Source organism: Plecotus auritus (genome assembly GCF_963455305.1).
Source record: "Plecotus auritus genome assembly, chromosome: 4".
NCBI classification, from domain to species: Eukaryota; Metazoa; Chordata; class Mammalia; order Chiroptera; family Vespertilionidae; genus Plecotus; species Plecotus auritus.
Window position 1 is genome coordinate 105,335,664 of NC_137775.1, and position 6,610 is coordinate 105,342,273.

Consider the following 6,610-nt stretch of genomic DNA (forward strand, 5'->3'; position numbering starts at 1 on the left):
TGGCTCTGGATGACCTATCAGTGGCCCACGATTTCTAGGAAGTCAGTGGTCAGTTCTGGTGACTCTGGGTGGCCTGTGCACAATCCACATAACTGACGACCAATGAGTGGCTCAGTGCCCCCCAGGCAGTTAGTCAGTGGCTCTGGGCGATCAGTAAGTGGCAGTTTCAGCTAGACAGACTGTCAGCAGTTCAGGCCCTAGAAGACCAGTGAGCAGCTTGGGACCTGGGTGAATAGTTAGTAGCTTAGATCCCCCCATAAGCCCAAATGCACTTTTGTCTCAGAAACAATATCTTCTAAGAATATCATTACCCAGCCCACCAATGGACAGATGAATGGAATGAAGCCTTCTTTAGCTGGCTATAGATCTGCCCAACGTTCTCAAGGGTTTCCCTTCCCTGGTGGTTACAAAAGACAGTGAGAATATGTAGAGGAGGAAGATGAGAACTATGACTCCAAAATGGAAGATTTTATCAAAGATGAAGGAGAATCTCAGGAAGAAATATCTAAGCACATTCTTTGGCTATGACCAAAAAAAATACAAAGATAAAGAAGCAAAGAGTTTAAGACCAGGTATGCAAGAGGACTTAGAGGAAATGAGATCGGAGGAAGAAGCAACAAAATGCGGAGAGGTCAAGAAGCTGAAAAGATGTTAGCTGCTGCTTTTATTTATTTTTGTGAAACACTGGAGACACTCTACTGCAAAGAAGTCCTGCCTTTGGACTGAAGAAGCCCATTATAATTTTAGATTTACTAGTGGCCCAGTGCACAAAATTCGTTCACAGGGGTGGGGGGAGGGTGTCCCTCAGCCCGGCCTGCACTCTCTGCAATCTGGGACCCCTTGGGGGATGTGCAGGATTGGGCCTATGCTGGCAGTTGGACATCCCTCTCACAATCCAGGACTGCTGGCTCATAACCGCTTGCCTGCCTGCCTGCCTGCCTGATTGCCCCTAATTGTTTCTGCCTGCCAGCCTGATCACCCCCTAACCACTCCCCTGCTGGCCTGATTGACACCTAACTGCTCCCATGCTGGCCTGATCGCCCCCAACTCCCCTCCCCTGCCGCAACTTGCCTTCTCCGCCGGGACCCACCTCCTCTGTGTGAGGCGGAGGAGATGCTCGACCCCCAGGCCTCACCACATGAAGTGGCTGCTGCGCCCCACCTCCTCTGTGCACTTGGCCATCTTGTGGTGGCCATCTTGTGGCAGCCATCTTGTGGCAACGTCACGTGTGAGGGCCACTTAGGCTTTTATTAGTATAGATACTTGGATCCTCAAGGTCAAGGAATGGATACTATACACTGAGTGGCCAGATTATTATGATCTCTGAATGCATAATACTCTCCAGCCAGTCTGGCCAGGGGGAGGGGACATGGGCGGTTGGCCGGCGTGCCTGCTGGTCGAGGGGACAATTTGCATATTAGCTTTTTATTATATAGTATATACACTGAGTGGCCCGATTATGATGCATCCAGAGATCATAATAATCTGGCCACTCAGTGTATATTTTGAGCATAAAGTATTTTCAAATAATTTCCAGGGTGAGAGCTGTAGTGCAGATGACATAATGCCCAGTGAGTGCTCTTAGGAAGTTAACTTCTCACAGATGCCAGACTCGATCCTGATGAGCTATGCACTCTAATGTGGGGCCCACTCAACAGCCAGCCAATCTTCTTTTGTTCCTTTGCTATTTTAAAAAGGAAAAAATATTGCCTCTTGACTTCCATAATTCTGTTGATGGGTGAGTAGGGCAATGGCCGGCTCCCAATCAAACTTATTTTGTCTTTTTATGAGGAATCTGACCCTTCCATGAATATTGTCAGCAATAAAGTGACCTGTTCTAATCTATATATTTGGATTGAGAACTTGAAAATGTAGAGTAGGCTTTGTAATTATATGGATGTCATCTCTGTGACTTTGAAGTAAAAAGTAGAATAAATTATATTGTATTCTATATTCATGGATTGGATGCTGAGCATTCTTATTCACTGATTTAGGTGATTAGGCAATTAACAAAAAAATTCAAGTTAAAAAACAAGTTATGCTATATGGTGTAAGAATATTCTTTTCCAAATTTTCCTTTCAGATTTATTGTAAAATAGACAATGTTACTATGCTGGTTTTGATCTAAAAAGTCATTTTATATTGTAGAAAAAATATTTTATACAAAGATTAGAATTGAAAGAGTAATAGTTTAAAAAATAAGCAAGTGACACGTGAGGCTCCCCTTGCTCCCCCATTATAAAGATATTTTGGAATCCAAAGTGTCTTTGTGTCTCTTGATGTTAATGACTTTGTATTTTTATCTTAACATTCCTTAGCAATTAATGGCAAAAAAAAAACAAAACAAAAGCTAAATTCATGTGTATCAAGAGAAAATAAATAAATAAATAAATAAATAAATAAATAAAGTTTCAAACAGTAATAAAATTTTGCATTGGACGTACTGATTTTAAGCTCATTGTTAAGAAATAACATTCCTTTCTAAAAGATTTAGTTGGAAAAAAACTGGTGTAAGAAGAGAACTTTACCAGGAGTTTCTTTTAATTTTATAAAATTTTTTATTGTTTAAAGTATTACATATGTCTCCATTTCCCCAATTGGCCTCTCCCTGGCTGCTCCCACCCCCCAGCACATGCCCTCGCTCCCTATTGTCTATGTTCATTGGTTATGCTTATATGCATACATACAAGTCCTTTGGTTGGTCTCTTACCTCACCCTCCCACCCTCCCTGCCTTCCCACTGAGGTTGGATGGTCTGTTTGATGCTTCTCAGTCTCTGGATCTATTTTTTGTTCATCAGTTTATGTTGTTTATTATATTTCACAAATGAGTGAGATCATGAGATATTTATCTTTCTCTCCAGGACCATCCATGCTGTTGTGACTGGTAGGAGATCCTTCCTTTTCACAGCAGTGTAGTATTCCATTGTGTAGATGTACCACAGTTTTTTATTTATTTATTTATTTATTTATTTTAACTTTTTTTTTTTTCTTCTTTAATCTTTTTTTTTTCCGGCATTTTTTTTATTATGGTATTATATGTGTACATATCTTACCATTGCCCCCCCCACCCCACTCCCATACATGCCTCACCCCCCAATGTTTTGCATCCGTTGGTTACTCTTATATACATGCATATAAGTCCTTCAGTTGATCTCTTATTTCCCCCACCTCTCCCTAACCTTACTGCTGTAATTTGACAGTCTGTTTGATGCTTTACTGCCTCTGTATCTATCTTTTTGTTCATCAGTTTATAATGTTTTTCATTATCCCCAAATGAGTGAGACCATGTGGTATTTTTCTTTCATTGACTGGCTTATTTCACTTAGCATAATGTTCTCTAATTCCATCCAGGTGCCTACAAATGGTAGTAATTCCTTCTTTTTTATGGCAGCATAGTATTCCATTGTGTAGATGTACCATAGTTTTCTGATCCAGTCATCTGCTGACAGGCACTTAGGCTGTTTCCAAATCTTAGCTATTGTAAATTGTGCTACTATGAACATTGGGGTGCATATATCCTTTCTGATTGGTGTTCCTAGTTTCTTAGGATATATTCCCAGGAGTGGGATTACTCGGTCAAATGGGAGTTCCATTTTCAGTTTTTTGAGGAAACTCAATACTGTTCTCCACAGTGGCTACACCAGTCTGCATTCCCACCAGCAGTGCACGAGGGTTCCTTTTTCTGCGCATCCTCGCCAACACTTGTCGTTTGTTGATTTGTTGATGATAGCCATTCTGACAGGTGTGAGATGGTATCGCATTGTCGTTTTGATTTGCATGTCTCGGATAATTAGTGACTTTGAGCATGTTTTCATGTGCCTCTTGGCCCTCCTTCTGTCTTCTTTCGAAAAGATTCTATTTAGGTCCATTGCCCATTTTTTTATTGGATCATTTATCTTCCTTTTATTAAGTTGTATAAGCTGCCTGTAGATGTTGGAGATTAAACCTTTATCAGTGATAACATTTGCAAATATGTTCTCCCATACAATGGGGTTTCTTGTTGTTTTGTTGATGGTTTCTTTTGCTGTGAAAAAGCTTTTTATTTTGATGTAGTCCCATTTGTTAATTTTCTCTTTGGCTTCCATTGCCCTAGGGGCAGTATCAGTGAAAAAGTTCTTTTGGCATATGTCTGAGATTTTGCTGCCTGTGGATTCCTCCAGTATTTTTATGGTTTCCCGTCTTATATTTAAGTTCTGTACCCATTTTGAGTTTATTTTTGTGTATGGTGTAAGTTGGTGGTCTAGTTTCATTTTTTTGCATGTATCTGTCCAATTTTCCCAACACCATTTATTGAAGAGACTGTCTTGACTCCATTGTATGCTCATGCCTCCTTTGTCAAATATTAAATGCGCATATTGGTTTGGGTCGATATCTGGATTCTCTATTCTAATCCATTGATCTATATGTCTGTTCTTGTGCCAGTACCAGGCTGTTTTGAGGACAGTGGCTTTGTAATACAGCTTGAAATCTGGTATTGAGATCCCTCCTACTTTATTCTTCTTTCTCAGGATTGCTGTGGCTATTTGGGGTCTTTTTTTTTTTTTTTTTTTTTTTAAATATATTTTATTGATTTTTCACAGAGAGGAAGGAAGAGGGATAGATAGTCAGAAACATCGATGAGAGAGAAACATCGATCAGCTGCCTCTTGCACACCTCCTACTGTGGTGTGCCCGCAACCAAGTTACATGCCCTTGACCGGAATCGAACCTGGGACCCTTCAGTCCGCAAGCTGACGCTCTATCCACTGAGCCAAACCGGTTTTGGCTGGGGTCTTTTTTTATTCCAGATGAATTTTTGGAGAGTTCTTTCTAGGTCTGTGAAATATGCCGTTGGTATTTTAATGAGGAGTGCATTGAATCTATAGATTGCTTTGGGTAGTATGGACATTTTAATGATGTTGATTCTACAAATCCATGAACATGGTATGTTCTTCCATCTGTTTACATCTTCCTCTATCTCTTTTTTCAGTGTCCTGTAGTTTTCCGCATATAGGTCTTTTACCTCCTTGGTTAGGTTTATTCCTAACTAACTTAATTTTTTTGGTGCGATGGTAAATGGGATTGCTTTTTTAGTCTCTCTTTATGTAAGTTCACTGTTGGTGTATAGAAATGCCATAGATTTCTTGGAGTTAATTTTGTATCCTGCTACATTGCCGAAATCATTTATTAAGTCTGTTAGTTTTTTGATGGAGACTTTCGGGTTTTTTATGTACAATATCATGTCATCTGCAAATAAGGACAGCTTTACGTCTTCTTTTCCAATTTGGATGCCTTTTATTTCTTCTTCTTGTCTAATTGCAGTGGCTAATACTTCCAGTACTATGTCAAACAGGAGTGGTGAGAGTGGGCATCCCTGTCTTGTTCCTGTTCTTAGGGGAAATGGTTTTAATTTTTGCCCATTGAGTATGATGTTAGCTGTGGGTTTATCATATATAGCTTTTATTATGTTGAGGTATGATCCTTCTATTCCCACCTTGTTGAGAGTTTTTATCAAGAAAGGGTGTTGGATTTTGTCAAATGCTTTTTCTGCATCAATTGATATGACTATGTGATTTTTATCTCTCAATTTGTTTATGTGATGTATCACATTTATTGATTTGCGGATATTGAACCATCCTTGCATTCCTGGGATATACCCTACTTGGTCATGGTGTATGATCTTTCTGATGTACTGCTGGATCCTATTTGCTAGAATTTTGTTGAGGATTTTGGCATCTACATTCATGAGGGATATTGGCCTGTAATCCTCCTTCATTGTGTTGTCTTTATCTGGTTTTGGTATTAGGGTGATGCTGGCTTCATAGAAGGAGCTTGGAAGTGTTCCTTCCTCTTGAATTTTTTGGAATAGTCTGAGGAGGATAGGTTTTAGTTCTTCCTTGAATGTTTGGTCGAACTCTCCTGTGAAGCCGTCTGGCCCCGGGCTTCTGTTTGCCGGTAGCTCTTTGATGACTGCTTCAATTTCTTCCATAGTTACTGGCATGTTGAGCTGTTTAGATTCTTCCTGATTGAGTTTTGGAAGGTTATATTTTTCTAGGAATATGTCCATTTCCTCCAGGTTGTCCAGTTTGTTGGAATACAGTTGTTCATAGTATTTTTTAACAATCCTTTGTATTTCGGCGGGATCTGTTGTTATTTCACCTCTTTCATTTCTGATCTTGTTTATTTGGGTCCTCTCTCTTTGCTTCTTGGTGAGCCTGGCTAGAGGTTCATCAATCTTGTTTATCCTTTCAAAGAACCAGCTCTTGGTTTTGTTGATCTTTTGTATTGTTTCTTTGGTCTCTATGTCGTTTATCTCTGGTCTGCTCTTTATTATTTCCTTCCTTCTGCTTACACTGGGCTTTTCTTGTTGCTCTTTTTCTAACTCTTTGAGTTGTTGGGTTAGGTAATTTATTACCCCTGTTTCTTGTTTTTTGCAGTAGGCTTGTAGAGCTATGAACTTCCCTCTCAAGACTGCTTTCGCTGTGTCCCATAGATTTTGGATTGTAGTGTTTTCATTGTCATTTGTTGTCATGATGTTTTTAATTTCTTCTTTGATCTCTCTGGTAACCCAGTCATGGTTTAATAGCATGCTGTTTAGTCTCCATTTGTTTGATTTCTTTGGGTTTTTTTT

The 6,610-nt window shown here is 39.7% G+C and overlaps 1 pseudogene across 1 annotated transcript; it reads left to right on the forward strand.

Annotated features, from left to right (window-relative positions):
- The first annotated feature begins 102 nt into the window (after positions 1-102).
- LOC308246766 (protein SPT2 homolog) lies at positions 103-655 on the forward strand (annotated as a pseudogene). The gene has a single exon. The product of its transcript is annotated as a protein SPT2 homolog (transcript).
- The last annotated feature ends 5,955 nt before the right edge of the window (positions 656-6,610 follow it).